At 40.2% G+C, this 21,828-nt stretch overlaps 1 pseudogene; it reads right to left on the reverse strand.

Moving 5' to 3' along the window:
- Window positions 1–1,218: 1,218 nt before the first annotated feature.
- LOC148029150 (uncharacterized) lies at window positions 1,219–18,619 on the reverse strand (annotated as a pseudogene).
- Window positions 18,620–21,828: the final 3,209 nt, after the last annotated feature.

A 21,828-nucleotide genomic window follows, 5' to 3' on the forward strand; every position in this document is an offset into this window, starting at 1 on the left:
TCCTTGCCCTTCCCTCAAGGTTTGGTGAGGTCACCCTTGCTAAAAGTCACAATTATCCTCACACCTGGTAGTGCTAGGTGTATCCTCTGTGCTATATAGTCGGCTTCACACTTCGTTGCATTCTTGAAGGGCCTTCCTAGGAGGATTTCCTTTCCATAATTCTTGCTATTTGGAGGAACATAGAATAGGACTGCAAGCTTTCTATTTCAATAGTTACAAGGATTCTGCACTTCCTTAGAAGTGCTTGTGGGTTTTCCCCGTGAGGCTTAAGAGTTGCATCAGTCACTTTGAGCTCTAGTTGACCTAGTAGAGTCCATGCTTCGTGAGTCAAGACATTGAAATCTGATCCTTCATCAATGAGAGCATCAACACTATGCTCTCTTTTTGCGGTGAGTTTGACCCTAAGATAAGCAGGTGGTACTATGTCTTCATCGTCCGGGTCTTGGTTTACAGATTTGAGCCTTCTGATACATGCCCTTGACTCCCTAGCTGCACAGTCAGACATGGATTCTCCACGGAGATCTTGGGTTGTCTGTGCAGCGCTGCTCAGGGTACATCTATCATCAGGACAGTCATGTCTAGTCATCTCCGCATTTGTAGCTTGATGATGTTGCATTCTGCTTTGACTAGACGTAGTTTGAACACAATGTACATGTGTCCTTGTAGTGTGGCCTTTTTGCCCTTGATGGCTAGATTGGCCCATTAAGGTTCTAGGGTCTCTGTTTGCCTCTATTCGGGTGTGAGCTTCTAGTTGCTCCTTTTCCAGTGAGCATCCATGTTCATGTAGGGCCATTACTACCCAAGGGTCTAAGTTGGAGGGCCTGCCACGGCACGCATTTTCTCTCCAACCTACTTGGGGAGGATGCAGAGGGGGTAGAGCCCCCTTTGCGGGGGTTCGGGAGGCGGTCCCCTCCCCGACCCGCAACGCCATTACGGTAAAAACCATGCACAGCTTGGAGGATTGTTCAGCAAAACCTTGAACCACTTGCTCAAAGTTTTTGGCCCAGTGGTGGATCTACGATGCGCCTTTCGCTCTATGTAGCCTGTGGGGTCAATTTCAGGGTTCAGAGTTTTTCTAATTTGTTGCCTCGTTTGTTTTTGGGTCCAATCAGGCTTTTCCACTCAGCGATTTGTGTCTAAGTCCCTGGTCTCGCGACTACCTACCTCTAGCTGCTAAGTGGCTGCGCCCTACGATGTTGCCTATTCCGTGTGTCAGAATCAAGTTATGAGTGTTCTAAGGGCTTCCGACAGTTTGCGCTGTTGAGTGTTGGCTGGGCCAGGTAAAGTTTTCTGGAAAGTTGGTGAAACTGCACACTCGGCCCAACTGGTCCGAATTGTAGGGTCTGAGTGCCCAATTCAGCACATCCAAGGGCTGAGTGGGAAGGGCCGTACATAACTGTCCAAATGCACAATTTGGCCAAGGGTGTCCGAGGGCCGAGTGGGCCGAGGCTGGGTCAGGTGGCCAAATGGGCCGTGGCTGAACTCTAAGGTAGTCCGAGTGCTCGACTCGAACGGCTCGAGTGGGCGTCTGAGTGGTAGTGACCAAGTGGGTCTAGTCGAGCGGCGGTCTAAGGGCCAAGTCTGGGCCTCGGACCAGAGTCATCGTTGCTTGGACGCGCCGAGTGCCGCGCGTCTTTTCGTCGACTCTCAGAAATTCGTCGTGCTAGGTGCTGGAGGCCTTCCCCCTTGTCGAGCAGCTCCAGATCCATCCTACTACTATAGGGGAAGGTGTAGAATTACCTAGGCTGGCCAAATATCTCTCTAATGCCAAGATTGAAGCGAATCCCCTCACCAAGCCTTCCTCTTCTCTCCTACTCTCCTGAAACCCTGCAATGCACAATGTGGTCTTTCTTGGCACTTTTGGCCCTTATACCCCTTTCGGGTATGGTATTGACACCCCTAATAACTCACTTGCCGACCTTAGGCATCACAAGTGAGTTTTTTACCACTTTTGCATGATTCTTGCCCTGTTTTTGCCCTGTTTTGCAATAGTAAACCCTAATGCTTATTTTATTTGTTTTTCTTTGTTTTCTCCTACTCTAATGCATCCAAATCACAAAGTAAATACCTACACTACTCCATCTCACAACATAAATCTCAAGAAAGAAAAAACCTACTTGCTAAGGAGATCAAATACCATCTTCAACCCCCTCACTTCCTACCTATCTCAAGCACTGGTTCGTGGGAAAACCCTTACTTTGATACTTGATTCGAAGTGCGCAAGTGCTCAAGGCTTGAATCCGTTGGTCCCGGCAATGGAACAAAATGTGGAAGCCTTTGCTCAACCGCCAAGACCCACGGACCGCCTATTTTTTCAAGCGTTCCAAGCCGAGCACTAATGGCTACCTCTCACATACCCGATGCACCATCCATATCTACAGGTGTAGTGAGCTTACCTCCATGCCGTTTGAGTTACCTCCTCTCCCGTGCACCCCAGTAGCTCCACGATCCAAGTGCAAGCTTCAAGTAAGCTCCATCCTCAAGATCCATGCTCCAAGCTCCATCACCGTGAGCAAGAGAAGAGAAGAGAAGAGAAGAGAAGAAGAGAGGAGGAGATGGAGAGCTTCTCCACCCCACGGTCCCTCACCCTCACACACTCACTCCCTCACACTCTCATACTCCCTCTCTCAAACACAAGCTCAAGCAAGCAAGAAGAAGAAGAAGAAGAAGAGGAGAGCCACTTTTTGCCACACACAAGAATGAGCTTCTCATTCACTTTTCAACTTTATATACGAAACCCTAAATCCCTTTTGGGCGGTCATCCCCTTTTCCCTTTTTTACATGGTTGGCCGTAGCCTAGTCCCTTTTTCCATTGTCCTTCTATCTTCCTAGCTTCCTTTCCACCGCCCATCTATATTTACAAATTGCAGGGGTGAGAGCCCAGCGCTCCTTGAGTTAAACCGCGGTGCGCTTGCACTCTTTTACACAAGTTTTGTCTTGCCCTTTTCCTGGTGCGCCTTTGCCTTCCATTTCTCTTGCCTTGGCCTTTGTCTTTGTCCTTTATTTTAGCTTTTTGGATTTTCCACTGCTGCCTGGCACTCTTTTACAAGGTTTCAGGGTGCGCCTTTCTATTTCAAAATGCACCTTTCCCCTTTTGCAGTTGCCATGGATTTTTAAGGTTGCCCTTGCGCTTTTGGTCTTTTCTCCTCTTCCTTCTTTAGCCGAGCTACCTTTTTTCTGCCTTTGCCGTGCATCTTTTTTTATTTCCTTTTTCTTTCTTCGTATTGGGGTTAACATCTATCATTTTACCCACCTTACTTTTTATCATCTCTAGGAAGAACCCTCCAACTCCCCAGTTAGATCCCATGGGTCCTCTTGAAGATCATTAGTATACAATGTTAGGTTAGTGTTCTTCCTCCCTTAATTAGATCAAGATATTTCTCTCCATATTATGTTGTCTTTCAAGTGACCCCTGGTGTTGATAGGGTGTCTCAAGTGAATAGATAAAGTTAGATTCCTACTCTTTTGAACCTTTAGACACTGTGAGTTTAGGTTCTTAATAAATTATGCATAAGAGATTGTTGAGATATCGAGCTCCACTCGTGATACGCCAGGGTGACCGTTGTGTATTTATGTCACCGACTTGTTAGTTGCAGACGCGGTTGGTACACCGCCCATGAATAATAGCTACATGATAGCTATCTTTATCTACTCTAGTTCGTGGCTCAGTTAGTATGCCACCTTAGTTAGTTGAGTTTGGTTTGAGACCCATATATAGGGTTCTTCTATTTCTTTGTACTTGAGTTCTTTTGGCTTACACAACTAAGAAGAGGAAAACTGTTTTCAGTCTCCACCCTTGTGTGTCTTCCCCCATTGTGCAAGCAAGAAAGCTTCAAGCGAGACTCCTTCCTTCTCTCCCATAATCTTGACATGGTATCAGAGCCTTGTTCGTGGTAAGGAGCTCAAGAAAGCAAGCCAAGCTCGCGGTGGTCTGGTAAGAGGAGCAGTGTTGCTTTCATTTTCTGTTTTGGGAGCAGATCTCTGCAGGTAGCACAGCCGGAAATTGCAGGAGTGCATTGTCTCAGGTTGAGACGCCCTTCGCGGTGAAGCAAGAGGGCAGTATATGCTGCGGGCTAGGCCTTTAGCCCTTGGCGACCTTGTTTTTTTGATTTGAGGCCATTTCGGGGCCTGTTTTGCAGACGGAAGTTTTCTGCACGCACTCAGGAAAAGGCTCAGTTTTATGCTGTGCAGCCACTGTTCTACAGGTCGGTGAAAAGTTACTGTAGAAATTGCATCGTATGCTTGTGCGCAGAGACATTGGGAGTTTCAGAATCATCCTTGGTTCCTGTTTATGCAAAATCGTCACTAGGAAGTGACTGTGTGGTCAAATACCACTTTCGCCAGTTTTGCAGATTTGCCCTTGTGAGGGTGAAGCTGTGTTTTTTGCAGTGACAGAATTTCTTGCAGTATTCTGTAATGGCGTCTGATTCTCTTTCACAGATTGTCACTGAAAAGCTTGACAAGAACAACTTCCAGGCATGGAAGTTTAGAATGACGAATTTCCTTATGGGAAAAGGATATTGGGAATTTGTTGCAGGAAATGAAGAAGAACCAGTTCTTCCTGATGTTCCCAATCAACAACAAATGCAGGCATTTAAAACATGGCATGAGAGAGCCAGGAAAGTTATGTATTGGCTGTCTATCAGTATTTCAGACTCTATGATTGTGCATATTCAGGATGCAAGTACGCCAAAGGAGGCATGGGATACTTTGTCAAAAATGTATAGCACAAATACGCAAGCCAGGAAAATGCAGCTCAAGCAAGAGTTGCATAATGTGCAAAGAGAAAGTATGAGCATCAACGACTACCACATGAAGGTGAAGAAGATTGCAGATACACTTGCTTCCATTGGGTCGCCAGTGGAAGATGATGATTTAGTTTCCGTGACCTTGAATGGTCTAGGAAAGGATTATGCACAGTTTCGGACATCCATTTCAGTTCGTGAAAGATTTCCTGATTTTGAGGAGTTGATTGCTCTTCTAATTTCTGAGGAACAGAGAAATGGTGGTGCATCTTCTTCAGGAGGAACTTCAAAAGAAGCTGTCTTCTACTCAAATGCTGGAAGAGGTAGAGGCAGAGGTAGAGGAGGCCGATTTGGAGGCCGTGGCAGAAATCAGAATATGCAGCAAACTCAAGAAAACCAGTCCTATGGAGGAGGACGTGGTAACTCTAGAGGCAGGGGGAGCCAAAGAGGTCGTGGTGGATGGCAAAGAGGCCAAAATGCAAACAGTAATGTTGAATGCTACTATTGTGGTAAAATGGGTCATATGGCTAAAGACTGCTACAAAAAGCAGAATGACATCATGAATGGAAAACTGCAACAAGGGAATTATGCATCTTCTAGTAGACAGGGTGATGACAGAAATGAGCATTTGTTCATGGTGCAGCACATGAACAATTCTATGACAAGTGCAGAAGAAAGCAATGATGTATGGTATGTTGACTCAGGTGCATCAAACCACATGACAGGTCATGCAGAATGGATGGAGGATGCAAGGAAAATGGAAAAACCAGGATTTGTGGAGACTGGTGATGATACTGCACATCCTATTGTGCAGATTGGAAAAATACCTTTGTCTATGCAGGATGGGAAAAAGAAATACCTGTCCGATGTATTTCATGTCCCGAATATTACCAAGAATCTGGTTTCAGTTGGTCAAATGGTTGAACAGGGCTTGCAGGTCAGATTTAATCCTCATGGATGCTTTGTTGAGGATATGAAAAATAAAGGTCGCTTGATAGCAAAAGGAAAGAAGAAGGGCTGAATGTTTACATTGGATGCAGACATGCCTGAATTGAGTGCAGCAATGTTTGCACATGGGACCGGTGTAGTTGCAGATATTGATATCTGGCATAAACGCATTGGTCATGTTAATGTACAGCGACTTAAATCAATGCAGGCCCAAAATATTGTTGCAGGATTGCCAAAATTCAAGGTTGCAGAAATGCATAAGGTATGTGAAGCCTGTCAGTTTGGAAAACAGGCAAGGAAACCATTTCCTAGACATGTTCAAGAGAGTGAGAAGCCATTGGAATTAATCCACTCTGATGTGTGGACTACTAAAGCTGCATCTCTTGGAGGCTGTCATTATTTTGTCACTTTTATTGATGACTATAGCAGAAAAGTTTGGGTGTATTTTATGAAAAAGAAAAGTGAAGTTTTTGGGCATTTCAAAACCCTTAAAGCTATGGCTGAAAAAGAAACAGGTCTGCAAATAAAATGCCTAAGGTCAGATGGAGGGGGAGAGTACCTCTCAAATGAGTTTGCAAAGTTCTTGCAGGAGCATGGCATAAAGCAGCAATATTCATGCAGTTATACCCCACAACAAAATGGAATTGCAGAAAGGAAAAATAGGCATATTGGAGAGGTATCTCGTGCCATGCTCAATGAAAAAGACTTGCCAGATTTTTATTGGGCTGAAGCAGTTGCTACAGCAGTCTACATAATGAACAGGACTCCCACTGCAGCAATACATGGAATGACTCCAGAGGAGAGGTATACTGGTAGGAAACCAGATATTTCTCATTTGAAAATTTTTGGTTGCATTGCCTATGTACATGTGCCAGATGAGCTGAGATCCAAGTTGGATCCAAAAGCTGAGAAGTGCATCTTTATTGGTTACTCTCTGCAGCAAAAAGGGTATAGATGCTATAACCCTTCTACTCGTAAGTTTACAGTGAGCAGAGATGTTGTTTTTGATGAGATGAGTAGCTGGTATAAACCAGTAAATGTGATTGATGATGAAGATGCACAAAATGGTAATGCTACACAGAATTCACAGCAGCAGTCACAAAATATTAGTGGACCTGGAGCGTCCTCTAGCAGTGGTTCACATTCTTCGCCATGGACAGGCAGATTGAGATCAGGAGAATCTTCTCAAAGCAATGCAGATAGTGGTATGCAGGTATCACGAAAAGGAAAAGAGAAGGTTAATCAGCCCATGTTTGATGTGAATGCAGGTCACTCTTATGTGGATGGTGAATCCAGTGGCTCAGAACAGAGCATTGATGATGAGTTGGGTATTCCTTCTATTGTTACACCTGGAGTAAGGAAGACCAGGGATGTTTTGAGAGCACCTGGGAGTGAACCTACTTTGCGCAGGTCTACGAGAGCTAGGTATCCTGTGGATAGGCTGAAATATGATGGATTTACAGCCATTCACTATGCATATATGGTCAAAGTAATACAGGAACCAGAACCCACATCTTTTGAGCAAGCCATGGGAAAAGAAAAATGGGAGAAAGCCATGGATGAAGAAATGGATGCCTTGGAAGCAAATGCTACATGGGAGTTAGTACCTTTGCCTAAAGGTAAGAATGCAATTGGCTGTAAGTGGGTTTATAAGGTGAAGCACAATGCAGATGGTTCTGTGAACAGATACAAGGCAAGATTAGTAGTCAAGGGGTATGCACAAACATATGGCATTGACTATGAAGAAACATTCAGTCCAGTTGCAAGGATGGCAACAGTAAGAGCAGTCATTGCTATGGCTGCATCAAAGGGATGGTCTTTACATCAGATGGATGTAAAGAATGCCTTCTTGCATGGTGATTTGCAAGAAGAGGTCTATATGGAGCAGCCACCAGGTTATGTGCATGCTGTTCATCCTGAGTTTGTTTGCAGGTTGAAGAAAGCCTTGTATGGATTGAAGCAAGCACCTAGAGCATGGTCTGACAAGATAGGACAGTATCTTGTCACTATTGGCTTTCAGATTTCCAAGGCAGATTTCTCACTTTATGTGAGAAAAACAGAGAAAGGTATTATGCTGCTTGTCATTTATGTTGATGATTTGATTATGACAGGTGACAGTGATGAAGATATCCTTCATGTGAAAATGCTATTGAAGCAGAAGTTTGAGATGAAGGATTTGGGAGAGCTGCGTTATTTCTTGGGCATTGAGGTGATTAGATCACCAAGTGGGATACAGCTCTTGCAGAGGCAGTATGGATTGGACATGCTGTCCAAATATGGGATGACAGGCTGTAAGCCTATTTCAGTTCCTTTGGAGCAAAATGTGAAGCTGAGCACAGATGCAGGTGAGCTTCTAGAAGACCCTACTATGTACAGACGCATAGTAGGAAGTTTGATTTATATGACTATTACCAGGCCAGATTTGAGCTATGCTGTTGGATTGGTAAGTCAGTTTATGCAGGCTCCAAGGAAACCACATTTGGATGCGGCTAGACGCATACTTAGGTATGTGAAGTCCACATTGCAGTATGGACTATTTTATGAGACTGGGGTTCAGATACAGTTGCATGGATACACTGATGCTGATTGGGCTGGTAGTATTTCTGATAGACGATCTACCAGTGGATATGTATTCTCTTTTGGGAGTGCTGCAGTCACTTGGAGCAGCAAGAAACAGCCTACAGTTGCCTTGTCGAGCACAGAGGCTGAGTACAGGGGTGCAGCAATGGCTGCATGTGAGGTAGCTTGGTTGCATAAGCTACTTTATGATATGCATCAGTCTACAGATGGGCCAGTTGTCATTTATTGTGACAACATGAGTAGTATACACTTGGCAAATAACCCAGTCTATCATGCTAGAACAAAGCACATTGAGGTGCATTATCACTATGTGCGAGAGAGGGTTTTACTAGGTCTCATTGATCTAGTTTATGTCAGCACAGAGGATCAGGTAGCTGACATATTCACGAAGGCATTGGGCGCAGAGAAGCTGCGCAAGTTCAGAGACCTGCTTGGTGTGCAGGAATTGGGATTGAGCTCGAGGGGGAGTGTTGAGATATCGAGCTCCACTCGTGATACGCCAGGGTGACCGTTGTGTATTTATGTCACCGACTTGTTAGTTGCAGACGCGGTTGGTACACCGCCCATGAATAATAGCTACATGATAGCTATCCTTATCTACTCTAGTTCGTGGCTCAGTTAGTATGCCACCTTAGTTAGTTGAGTTTGGTTTGAGACCCATATATAGGGTTCTTCTATTTCTTTGTACTTGAGTTCTTTTGGCTTACACAACTAAGAAGAGGAAAACTGTTTTCAGCCTCCACCCTTGTGTGTCTTCCCCCATTGTGCAAGCAAGAAAGCTTCAAGCGAGACTCCTTCCTTCTCTCCCATAATCTTGACAGAGATATCATGGTATTCCTATCCTTTTGATCAATGAGAATATCTATTCATTCATTCTTATAGGATTTCAAATTTAGGACAATAATATGAATAAATTTTCAATAACATCATCAAGCCATTTATTCAAATGTACCTTTAATATTTCAAATAGTCACATGCATCATCACTCTACTTTAACATCAAACCATTCCAAGTATACTCCATTGTTTTAAAATATCACATGCTGAAGTTTATGACAAACCATAATCCTTGCCATCAACTAAATCATTATTTTTGTACCCAAATCTCTTCTTCATAGATTTCTAAAAGAATTCCAAGAAACCCACAAGTAAGGCTCATTATGAGAACATTGGAAATTTAATTTGAAGAAACAAAGCTTAGAAATTACAAATCAACCTTCATAATTCTAGGGAACAAGCACATGTAGAGTAAAAAGAATTATATCTAAATGATAATGTTAATCCTAGATGATAAATGATAGTAGTTGTAGACTAAAGAAAAAGGCCATGAAGAAGTGGCCAAAGAGCATTTGGTACAAAAAAAAGTATGCATTTTTTTGGGAACTTCATTGTATTCATTTTAGGCATCATAGAGCTTATTGGTGGAACAATTAATTTACCTTCTTCTATCACTTGTAGATATTTGTGAAACATGAGAGCCAAGCTCACTTTCATGAAAAGTATAAAAATTCATAGATTTAAAACTAGAAGGATTGCAACAATTGTAAAGGTTGTGAGAACGGCCTAGGTTAAGGGTGCCCAACCAATAGTAAACCCTATATGTATATGATGTGTGATATAAATAGAAATTCTCACTCTAGAGTATGAAAACTTTTGAGAGCCTCTTCTTCTATCTTTTTATCTTTTTCTTGCTTCACCATAGCTTGAGTGAGAAAGGAATAATGAGAGAGTGAGCTTGTGTGAGGGTATGAAAGAGGTGAAACTACTCATCGTTTGTCCTATCTTTCTTCTTCTGATTCCCATCTTGCCAAGAGAATGAGAGTGAGGGATTCAATGAGGGAGAGAGTGAGAGAGATTTTGAGGGACTTGGTGAGAAGAAGCTCAATTCTTCATCATTGTCTTCTTCTTCTCCTTCTTTTGTATTCTTGTTTTAGCAAAGGATTGGTGGAAATAGATGGATTGAGGGATGAGAAGCTAAAAATTTAGAGGATCTATACTTGGATCATGGAGCTTGTCCCAAAAAAAAAAACCATTCCTCCTTCAAATTTTCTACTACCATTTATTTTTTGCCAAGAGGAGGAGGAGGAGGAGAAGAGGAATAAGAAGAAGATGGAGAGTGGATCTTCTATTCATTAGCTAACTCACAATATCTCTCACTCTCTCCCTCATGCAAACCATCACTCTCATTTTCTCACCTAGATAGTAAAAAGAATAAGGAGAGGAAAAATGATGAGTATCTTCACCTCTTTGAGTCCTCACGTACTCCCTCACTCTCCCTTTCTCACTCTCAAGTTGTGGTGATGCAATCAAGAATATATAGGTGAAGAAGAAGAGGCTCACAAAAGTTTATATACTCAAGAGTGGGAGGTTCTATTAATTTTGCACATTATATACCTACCATTTGGTATTTCTTGGGCATTCTTAATCCTTTCTGGTTTGTAACTCACTAGTCTTCCTCTCTTTTACATTGCACTTTGGTTGATAGTCTACTACAATGGATTGTGGACATAGTCTTTGTAAAACGAATAGGCCCTGCCCACAACCTCTACAATGATTACATATCTTCTAATTTTAAATTTGAGGAATTTTATAACTTACATGGAAGTGATCTTAGCTCTCATTTATTAAAAAATTGCATAATTTATATTTGTTATTTAAAGGTTTGCTTGGGTGACTCTTGAACCAAGGAGAAAACCCCCAAGCTTATGTGGCACAAGGAGAATAGACGTGGTATTCAAGAAATGAAGAGGGCTTTTTTGAAGGGTGATTTAATGATACTCTATCCTCAAAGTTGGTCCTTGTAATTGTCTCTATGTCAATGAACTTGTTATTGAAATCCTTACATACTACCCTAGTATTTTTGCATAAACCTCTAGAAGAAATCAAGTTCCTCAACAATATTATTGGAGCATTTACTTTTAATAGCAAGATATGAGGAGGAATATCTCCACCAAGGTAAAGGGAGTTTAGATATTCCACAAAGTAGAGAAAGGAGTTCTCCTTTGACTTATGCATGGAATGTACACTATAGTATCCTTTAACCTCTCTTGGCATTAGCTACAATACATGGTTGTTTAACATTTCCACCTCATTGTTTCGAGATGCAAGAATGGAATGTTAACTAAAGAACGACCTATTAACAACTATGCAATGTGTATCTTCATAGAGAAAATATATCAAGTCTTGCATTAACAACAATGTAGATGGAATTAACAATATGTTGTTACTCTATGACAAAACCTTTCCATCCCCAATGTCTTGCAACCATGCAAAAAATTGGTCGTGATGTAATTTCAATTGCATATTCTACACAAGTTTCAAAATATTGAAGTATTGCCACAAAGTGGAACAACATATAGCCACATTGACAATATCCTCATAGGTAGCCTTCGGTACGACATGTAATATTTACCAAAAATCTCCACCTAGTAGAACAACTTTACTACCAAATGGCATATTGCACTGCATTATATCATTTAAAGTTCTATCTAGTGCCGTAAAGGTGCAATGATACAATATAGGAGTTTCATCCCATAAAATAAGGCTCACCTCTTTTAACAATGATGTAAGGTGACTTTGAATAGATATATTGTATGTAGATGATTATTTATCTACAATAGAATTTTGAATTTTGAATGGGCCATACAACCATGTGGCAAAAGAAATGCAGCACTACTAGAGGATGATGTAGCTATGACAATGCAAACTTAACTACAATGCTTTGCAAGTAAAATTTTGTACATTAATGTGCTTTTGGAACCATCTAGATCATCCAAGAAAAATGGTTTACCTAACTCACTATCATTAGCATTCACTATTTCCATAAAGAAATTCGTTTGTCCATCATTCATCATAGAACACACTATTAGTGAATTTGGGAATTTACCACAAGTTTAGGACTCATGGTCAAAACATTCTCTTTGCTATAACTCTCACATCGTTGCTCCAAGTTTATTGTTTAATAGCTCAATAGATTTCATTTTTCATAAGGTTTCAAATAGTGTATCACATGATAGCTTTGGAAAACTTAAATGTCTTTTGGGAGTCCCAATATTCTAAATAATGAAGAATGGGACTTGAAAGATTCCCAAATTCACTAAAAAAAATTTATAGCTTTCATAGCTAAGAAAGTTCTCCCTTGATCTATTTATCATAAACTCACTCACCAAAGATTAGAGAATTTCCATGATCTTGCACTAGTACCTCAGATAGTCCTTGAAAGACTGCTAAACTACATCCATGTTGATCTAAAAGTTTTTGAATATGCATCAAGGCTTAATTGTTGGCTTCATGTTGCATGTCAATATTTTGTCTATTTGGCAAAGAGAGTCAATGTGTTGTATTCTATATCAATGGCACTAAAAACTCTTCCTAAAGTGCATCAAGTTGGGCAAGTGAACAAATACCAAAATTGATACAAATAAATTTCTTAATTGAGCACTTGTGTACATTAATGCATGTTGACATAAGCACATTTGCTATTCAACATCTACTGTCAATATTCCCTTTCCCATGCAAGCCTCCTTGATACATCACATTATCAACTGTATGTAATGCCTCAAAGGAATTGCACCCCTTTTATAAAGTGAGTAGTAAATGCAAATACTATTTTTCTCCACACATAGGTGCAACAACATATATTTCTATTTGTCCAAATTTTCTTTTGTGCATTTCACAACCAATACATTAGAAAGTGTTGATAGAGAACTAAATCAACATTAGTATGTACATGATTGCAAGTAAACCATTCTGTGAGAGTTGGTTTTTGAGTATTTTCATTTTGCATTATGTCATAAATATTATTTGAATCGCAAAAAGAAATAATATTCTATCCAGGTGAATGTATTTGCAATTATTGTTGAATATCATGTTTCTCATCATGAAGTTTGAATCCAAATATTCACCAACATGCTTCAAAAGTAAAAATATATCATATATCCAAGTAGCTCTCAATCTCATCAACATTTTGTGCACTAATATTTTCAGCAACAAGGATGTGAAACCATACATAGTTGTAAATTGGATGGTTGCATGATCATGGCCCTTATATACATACTTATGTAAATATTTGACAGCTAAAATTGTTGAGTGTACCTCAATATTTATATGAGCATTATATTTGGAAATCAACTAAGGATTGTAAGGGACTATCCATCAATTATCCTCGAGGATGCACCTATAAAAAATCATCTATATAACGTGTGTTCAAAGGATATTAAGCAATACCCTTTCTTTACATGTTATAAGGTAATAAAATGACCCCTTTTAGTTTACTAAACTTACACATTTTTAAAAAATATAATTTAAAAACTATTTTGTAAATATAATCCTACTAAATAAAATACAATTTCCTTTAAAGTCATGAGATATCTTAAATGTTTTATAAGTTGGACTTCTTGAGCGATTATCTAATTTATTACCATATTAGCATTGTGTATTCTTCCATCCTCTTGACAATATTTGTATAAATGAGAACTAGTTTTATCAACTATAGTTGAATGTATAAGCTCTTTTGGATATCCCTTTGTATGCTATCCATCCATCATGCATGGACTTCTTGGATTAATTTCACCACATGGAGCATGTATGTTACATTTCATGACAATTTGATAAAAAGTTAGAAACCTTTCCTTATGAGGTAGCTCACCACACACTAGTATATCATAAATAAAGTAGATCTAGTAAACTGAAAAGATGGATCTAATATCAAGAGTGTGTGCAAATGAGGTAAGTTGCTCTTTTGGAACTTTATGATGGATACATATCTTGCAACTTTTCCAAAGAGTTTCTTTTTCTCTATGGAATGCATCATGTCCTTGTGTTTCAAATAAAAAACTCTAGCAATCAAATCTAGACAATCGTATATGGATTTTCTAGGCAATAAAGCATTTATGATTTAAAACCACTTTAGGATTACATGTCATGGTGATAAACAAATTAGGTTTCTTCACAGTTGTCATATCATCTTGATCTAATTGGTACATGAATCTTGGTCTGTCTGTGAATCTAGATAGTAACACTATTCTCCTACCCACAAAAATCCTAGTAATATTGTTATCAACTACACTTGAACCACTATCCACATCAACAAGTCCTTGAAAGGTGAGTAGAAGGTGGAAGCACAATCAAAAGTAAGAAGAGAGTAATAACTGTGAAGGTTCAAGCAAGAAGAAAAAGATCCAATGTGTGGAACTCTAGTAGTCACAATGTATGACCTACCTTCCCTTATACTATTTGTAACTCAAAGAATAAAGAATAGTTTGACAATGGTGGATGCCCACTATATATAGTGTACATGTGTGTAGGTTTGTATACAAGTAAATATGGACCACTAGGCACAGACAGTCTTTAACTCCCAATAATCTCTCACTTAAAGGTGAATGTATCTAAGTGAGGAGTTAAAAGAAAAATAAAAGTATAACATATATATAAGAGTACAACAGGATGAGAAAAGATGTTATCTCATCCTACACTTCCTAAAGAAGGCATATAATTTAATTGGGAGACTTTTAGTAAGTAGATTTGTAGGATTGGTATTTCTAAGTATCTTGACAAGCTCAATGGACTTGCCATCTACCACCTCTTTGATGAAGTGGTAGTGTATCTTAATGTGATTTGTCTTCACATGGAAGACTAGATTATGGGCCAAGTGAATGGCACTCATTGAATTAGAATCACTACAAGATAGTCATACCAAGATATGCAACTAGATGGTCTAACTATAAGATCTCTTTGCAAGCCTCTGTGGTGGCTGCAATGTACTCAGCCTTGGTAGTAGACAACAAGGCCCTACATTTTTGCACCTTGGATATCCATGAGATAGTACCTCTAGCATACTAGGTAAATACATAACCAAAGGTAGACTTCCTACTTTCTATATGTCCTACATAATCTAAGTGAATGTAACCTATGACTCATGTATCTTGGCTACCATAGCAAATGCACATATCCATAGTGTCTTTAAGGTATCTCATGATATTCTTATCAGTATCCCAATATTTCTTGCCATGTGTAGACATATAACATGCCACAACCCCTACTATGGATGCTATGTTAGAATGAGTGGCTATCATGGCATACATCAAATTGCCCACTGTTGATGAATATGTAATCTTGGCCATCTTAACCCTCTCATCATTTGATTGTAGATAATTATCATGACTATCCTTCACATGAGAATGTAAAGGCAGTCCGATAGGCTTACCATCTTACATATGTGATTGCTCAAGTACTCTGTGAGCGTGCTCTTTCTCTGGGACAAGTAGATAATTCTCTTAAAGTGATTGCATGTAATGCGTATACCAAGGGTGTGAGGTATGTCCCATGTCTTTCATCTCAAATCTTTTCTTGAGTTGAGAATTTAAGGTATCCAACTCAACATGAGCACTTCCAATTATAAGCATATAATTAGCATAAAGCACCAAGATAATAAGGCTACCATAACATGCCTTCTTTATGTATAAATATAGATCCATGGGGATTGATTAATGAGATCCATGGCAGTACTAACTACCTCAACCCAAAAGTGATGTAGTAAGCCTACCTGACTAAGCATACTATAGACTCTTTCTTGTGAATAGTCCTATTCATGTGCTTTGCAATACCATTCTAAGGTGGGGTGTATGGGGCAGTCAATTGACACTTAATACTCCTCTCATCACATAACTGCTCAGAACCATTAGATACCTATTTGCCCCCATTATTGAATCGCAGGAATTTTAACTATACTAGATTGGTTCCCAACTATGGTGAGAAAGCACTTAAACATAGGTGAAGTATCCTATTTTTGCTTAAGAGGATAGACCCAAAGCTTTTGCAAAAAGTCATATATGTATGCAACATAATACTTTGTACCACCCAAAAACTGATAGGATATGGGCCATAGACATTAAATACACAAGAGCAAAGGCTCATCCACATGTGTAGCACTAGGCTTCTTATGCAAGTTATGAGTTTGCTAGTCATAAATACAATAATCACATGAATCAAAACAAAAATAATCCAAGTGTGGAAGATACTATAAATGAGTCGATACTTTCATTCCTTTCAAGACGTGTGTTGTTAACCCCAATGAAAAGAAAGCAAAAGAAAATAAAATAGATGCAAGACAAAGTGAAAAAAGATGGTCCAATAGAAAAGCAGGAGGAAAAGGGCCAAAAGCACAAGGAAAACCTTAAAAGTCCAAGGGAAGTACAAAAGGGAAAAGACACATTTTAAAATATAAAAGTGCACCCTAGATCCTTGTAAAAGAGGGTCGGGCTCCCTCTTGTGCAATTTGTCAATGTAGATGGATATGGGTAAAGGATTAATTTGCATTGGAATGATAGGACTTACGTCATGTATAGTATCGGAACCTTTAGCATATGCCTTAGGCTAAAGGAGGGAATATTAAGTAAATTCTACTCTTTGGCCCCAAGGGGGAGAGTGAATATGCGATGGAATTACTATCGCGTCTATTATTGTATTGTTTGGGCAAAATACAATTAGTTTTGTTGGTTGATTGAACAACACCCTAAATGTTTTTCTTTCAATCAAGGAATTATTGCATTGTGATTTGGATAAATATTCCAAGGCTTGTGTTGATGGAAAATGCATGGCAGGGGTTTGTAATGACAAGTTGCCATGGGAATAAAGGAATGTTTTCTAGAATATGATATTAGGGATGATTTCTTTGATTGTGCATGAATTTTAATTGCATTAATTAAGGAAGGATATTTTGCATGTGTGGATCATCTTCAAGATCACATCGCGGATTATCCCGAGAGGGCATTGCTCGATTCACAGGCCGATGGTCGAGTGGTGAAAAGGCCAACCATGAAAATGGCATCTCACTCCTAGACGGCTTGTGGGTCAGGTGGAGCTCTGGACACCCCATTGCCTGTCCAGAATGGAGTTGGAAATCCTCGTGAGCCCAACATCTGGCATGTTGGAAGATCCTATTCTAAATAAAGGATGGAAATTTCAGTGCCATGAGATTTGGACCGGGTACTTCTATTGGACAGAAGGGATACATAATTCTCATGTATGGGCAAGAGACAAAGATTAACTTAAAGATAAGTTAAGGAACTTGTTTGATAAAAGGACAGCTTGTTTTGTTTTTGTATATGTGTTGTAAATTACGTGAATGAACTCTATGCCCTAAAAGGCTTAATTAATGAAGCACATAAATGTGGTAGGACCTATTTAGACAACTAAAGCTATCGAGGAAAGTGCAGTGGACGTGACTTGGGTCTGTCCTACAAAAGGGTGGTCCCAGTTAGTTGGGAATATTTCTTAAAAGACGTAATAATGAAACTATGAAGACTTAGAGTTAGTAGAGTTAGAATCCCGATTTATGTTGTTTTATGGGAGCAGAATGGGACTATGCCTTATGGGCAGAGAGGTTGAGCTTCGCATCCCTCTCATTTCCCATTCTCCATGAACCAAGTGCAACATAAATCCACTTCGACTCTGTTGTTCCTACACAAAGTGGTTCATCTGGAGCTTGACGCTAGCTACTTCCTAGAGACTTGGTTGATAGGAAAGAAACCCTGACTTCATGTCGGTCCTAAGTGGGAACAGCCATATACTTTCTCTTCGGGGGCAGACTTGGGAAGACCTAGATCACAAACCCTGTGACATTCCTTGCGAGTGCCAGGTGGCACTTTTTAGACTCCCCTCCTGATGGACTACTAAGACGTGTCCAACAAGTGGACAAGCGGACACGTTACAAGGATTCACTAAAGGATAGAGAGGTTTTGGAAAAGATACATCCTTCCATCTCCGAAAGTTATATAAAAACCTGCACAAATGTGTTGCTTCTCTAGCTAGGCCGACTTGTGTCAACATAAAGACAACACACTGTTGCACACTTTCATCCAACCTCAACCATCTCAAACCAGGAACAAATGATGATAATCGAGCAACCCCATTGATGATTGCAAAGTCACACCTAATGACATCACTAACACAAGTGTGCCTTACTTTGACAGCGACCAGCATAGGTTTTGATTTCTTTCCAAGACAAATTAAGCGTAATGTTGCTTTATGAACCTATGCAATGCTCCCTAAAGCTATTGGTTCTTCATCAAAATTCTCAAAATTTTCATGCAATCTTTTCCCAAAAGCTCCTTCCACAGTCCGTAGCGTGTGGGAGAATTTATGAAATGGTGCCTATGTGTGCTGTCTAGAAAGCTCTTTACAAAGATCACTCGGGAACAAATCTGGTCTTCTTCCTGCCCACCACTGACCCCATTTAATGAATGTTGCACCCACAAGTTCTAGAGTATGGTGCACAAGATGTAACCACACATAGCAAAACTAACTCCCTAATGAATCTGCAAATGGAGCAATGATAAGTGCAGACATGAAGAGAAATGTCAGGTATGTTGCTCTCATGATCAGTACCAAAAACTCCAACATAGAAATTATGCCTACTAAAATATAGGTGGGTAAATGTTTCCATGTCCTACTGGTGAGAGCGGAGTTTTGAGCCCGGGATGTGCCTAAAATTTGCCAAAAAATCTGGAATTTAGAGGAAAAATATTTAACATCGAAGGTAGCGGCTGCAGGACGATTTTAAGCACCAAGTAAAAGACGGCTTTTAAAAGGCGCCCGAGTGACACTTGTGGATTTTTGATAATTTTTTGGATTGCCGTGCAGGATGATAGGAGATGCCAGTCAGTGCGGGATGTCAAGCCGGACGTGCATGATTTTCAGAGCTCGAATCAGAGTCTGAACGCGGAAGAGGCCACAAATTGGGCAAGATATGAAAAGGTGGACAACTTTGAGGACCAAAGGGGGGGGGGGTGCCCTTTGGAGCCTTGACCCCCTCCCCCCCACCCCCCCCCAAAATTTTATGCAACATGGCATGAAAAAAAAACGTGAATTCGTGGAGGAAGCGTGAACAGGAGGGCACCGATTTTTGTGCCATGATCTCTCCACATGAAGCATGGAGGTTGCAAGCAACCCATCTGACAGACATTACCCCTCAACTTCTCCCTCTTGGCTGATGATATCACTTGTCTTCACGCAAGAAATGGCTGCCCGGATGAAGAGAACAAATTCTAGTCTCTCTCTCTCCTCCCTCTCTCTCTTCGCTATGGGCTGTTCATGTATACCATCTTGATGAAGGAATCGGGGAAGGAGAATGAAGGAAATGATGATGGAGATTGATGGAGATGCTGAACATTGAAGTACAGCATTGGATTGAGAGCAATGGAGGCTCCGTCTGCCGGTTATGAAGTCATTCAAGATGTCTCGGTTTACATAAAAATACGGTATGACCATTTTTATGAAGAAAATGAAGGATTTTTTATAGTTTATGATGATAACTATGTTCTTATTGGGTGAAAATTTGTGTGAGTGCTGATTGCATCATGATTAATTGATGTTCATCAGAAAATTTTGATTTTGCAATGATTTACATGCTTTAATTAATTCCCGCAAACCCGAAATGCGGTTTTTAAGTGGCAAAATGGTAGTTTTTCCATTTCGAGTGGGTAAAATATGTTCCCATGGGGAGAATATGGAAGATAAATTGAATGTTAGTATGGTAAAGTGATTGGAACAAGAAAACCCAGAAAATAGCATATTTTATTGTCAAATAAATTGAGAAAATGGAAAAAATAAGGGAAAAATAGAAATACATCTTGGAAAAATAACGAAAAATATAATGATTATTTATGGATGTATGGTAGTGGCAAAGCATGAGGTTTAGCCTCAGTTTGCCCTATCTCCTTGTCAAAGTTTGTGATTTATTGCTTTTTATACATCAAAACATGACAAAATGAACCTCTACACCTATGCAATGAAAGCAATACCTAAACGTAGGGGGATGAGGTGTCTGAATGGTGTGATTTGCGTGCTGGTTGTTGCTGATTTTCTGATGCACATCATATCATAGAGTTCGTGGTATGTTAATTAAGAGGATAGTAGCACGAGTGTTGTCTCGGTGCTATCCTTACATCACCGCAACGGGTTAGTAAATGCATTTGAAAAGCCTGATTGTGCACCACGTGTTTCTGATTTAAAATTATGTTTGAGCACTTTAGAATCATTCACTTTTACATGTGCATGATGATCATGGTATCAGAATAAAAAGCCTGGATGCATAGCACATGTTTTCAATGACAATGACCCACGCTTGAGTGTGGAAAGGCATCCTAAGCCGTAGGATAGACGTTCGTTTCTTATGGGATTATTTGGAAAGGAAACATGGTATCTCCTGGATTTGCAATGAAAGAGTGGAGTTTGTTTGTTTGTTTTATATGTTGAGCAGTGCATCAAGGGGCTAATCCCTACGATGTAGGAGAGCTGCAGTGGGGCCGCGGTGTTTCTACCGAGAGGTTGCCTCCCATGTATGTGATTATCGTGGCATTTATGGCCAATATGTGCGGGTTCTCCCTCTATGGAGTTTATAGAAAGGGAAATGTTGGACTACAAAACTATAAAACTATAAACGCATAGATTAGGCTTTAGGGCAGTTTGTCCTTTAGCAACAGATTGATGCTCCTGGCCCGCGAGGCCGTGAGGGTGTGTTTGTCTGTTATGAGCATGAGGTCCGGGCTAGTGTCATAGCCAGTGCCAGCCCATTTCAGGTCCCATCAACTAGGCTCTAATACCATATCAAAGATGAGGGATCTAGAGCATGGCAAATGCAGATGCTATGGAGGCTGGAAGAGAAAGAGTGAGTTCATGCGTACACTGACACGACTAACTGTTACACAAGTGAATAAGGTTCCAAGATGGAAGCTTGGACACATAAACACAATCTTGTGTATTGATTGATAATGATAGAGAGACTTTTCTCAAGGACAAAAGTACTATGGCATTGCATTACAAAAGAGAGCAAGTATAATGCTTTATAGAGAACTGGATGGTAGCACTTCTCCTACTATGCATATGGGATTCTAGTCTTGATCCCTCACTGCTCTTTACGAAGAGACTGAAGTAGGTGTGATTGCAAACATCTCAACACCCCTCCTCAATCACAACCAAAAGTACAAATCATATAGAGGCTTTAGTGAAAGCAACACCTATAAAGTGTGGGCACACCATAAACATGGCAAAACACCAAAGCCTGTCATAGAAAAGACTGAATGTGGGCACTATAAACATGATGGACATCTAAAGGCTGTAACAGGGGCCTCACAAAGTGTACAGAGGCTATAGTACTAGGCTACATGAGGAGCTTACAACTAAGAAGCATTACGGCTAGGAAATACAAGGCTAAAAGAGTCTATCCGAATAGAAGCCCTGATGAGGTTTGTCCTTCTCTTGGTGGTCTTCTTCTTCTTTTGCTCCATGTTCTTCTTCTTTAACAGCAACTAGATAGGCCTTTGGGACCTCTTTTTGGCATGGCATAACTTCTCATTGTGTCCAGTCCTTTTGCAGAAGTCACAAAAGAGCTGATCCTTCTTGCCTTTGTACCTATTGCCAACATACAATGCTTGTTCATCTCTAGAGGTGCTTGGTTCTTCCTTAGTTTTTAGCTTCTTTTCCTTCTCTAACAGTGATGCCTTGAAAATTAATGTTTGTAGAGTCTTCATGATGTTGTAGTTTGGATCCAGCTTGTG

This window comes from Lygodium microphyllum, chromosome 11 (assembly GCF_053477565.2).
Source record: "Lygodium microphyllum isolate KBCC chromosome 11, Lygodium_microphyllum_v1.1.10, whole genome shotgun sequence".
Lineage (NCBI taxonomy): Eukaryota > Viridiplantae > Streptophyta > Polypodiopsida > Schizaeales > Lygodiaceae > Lygodium > Lygodium microphyllum.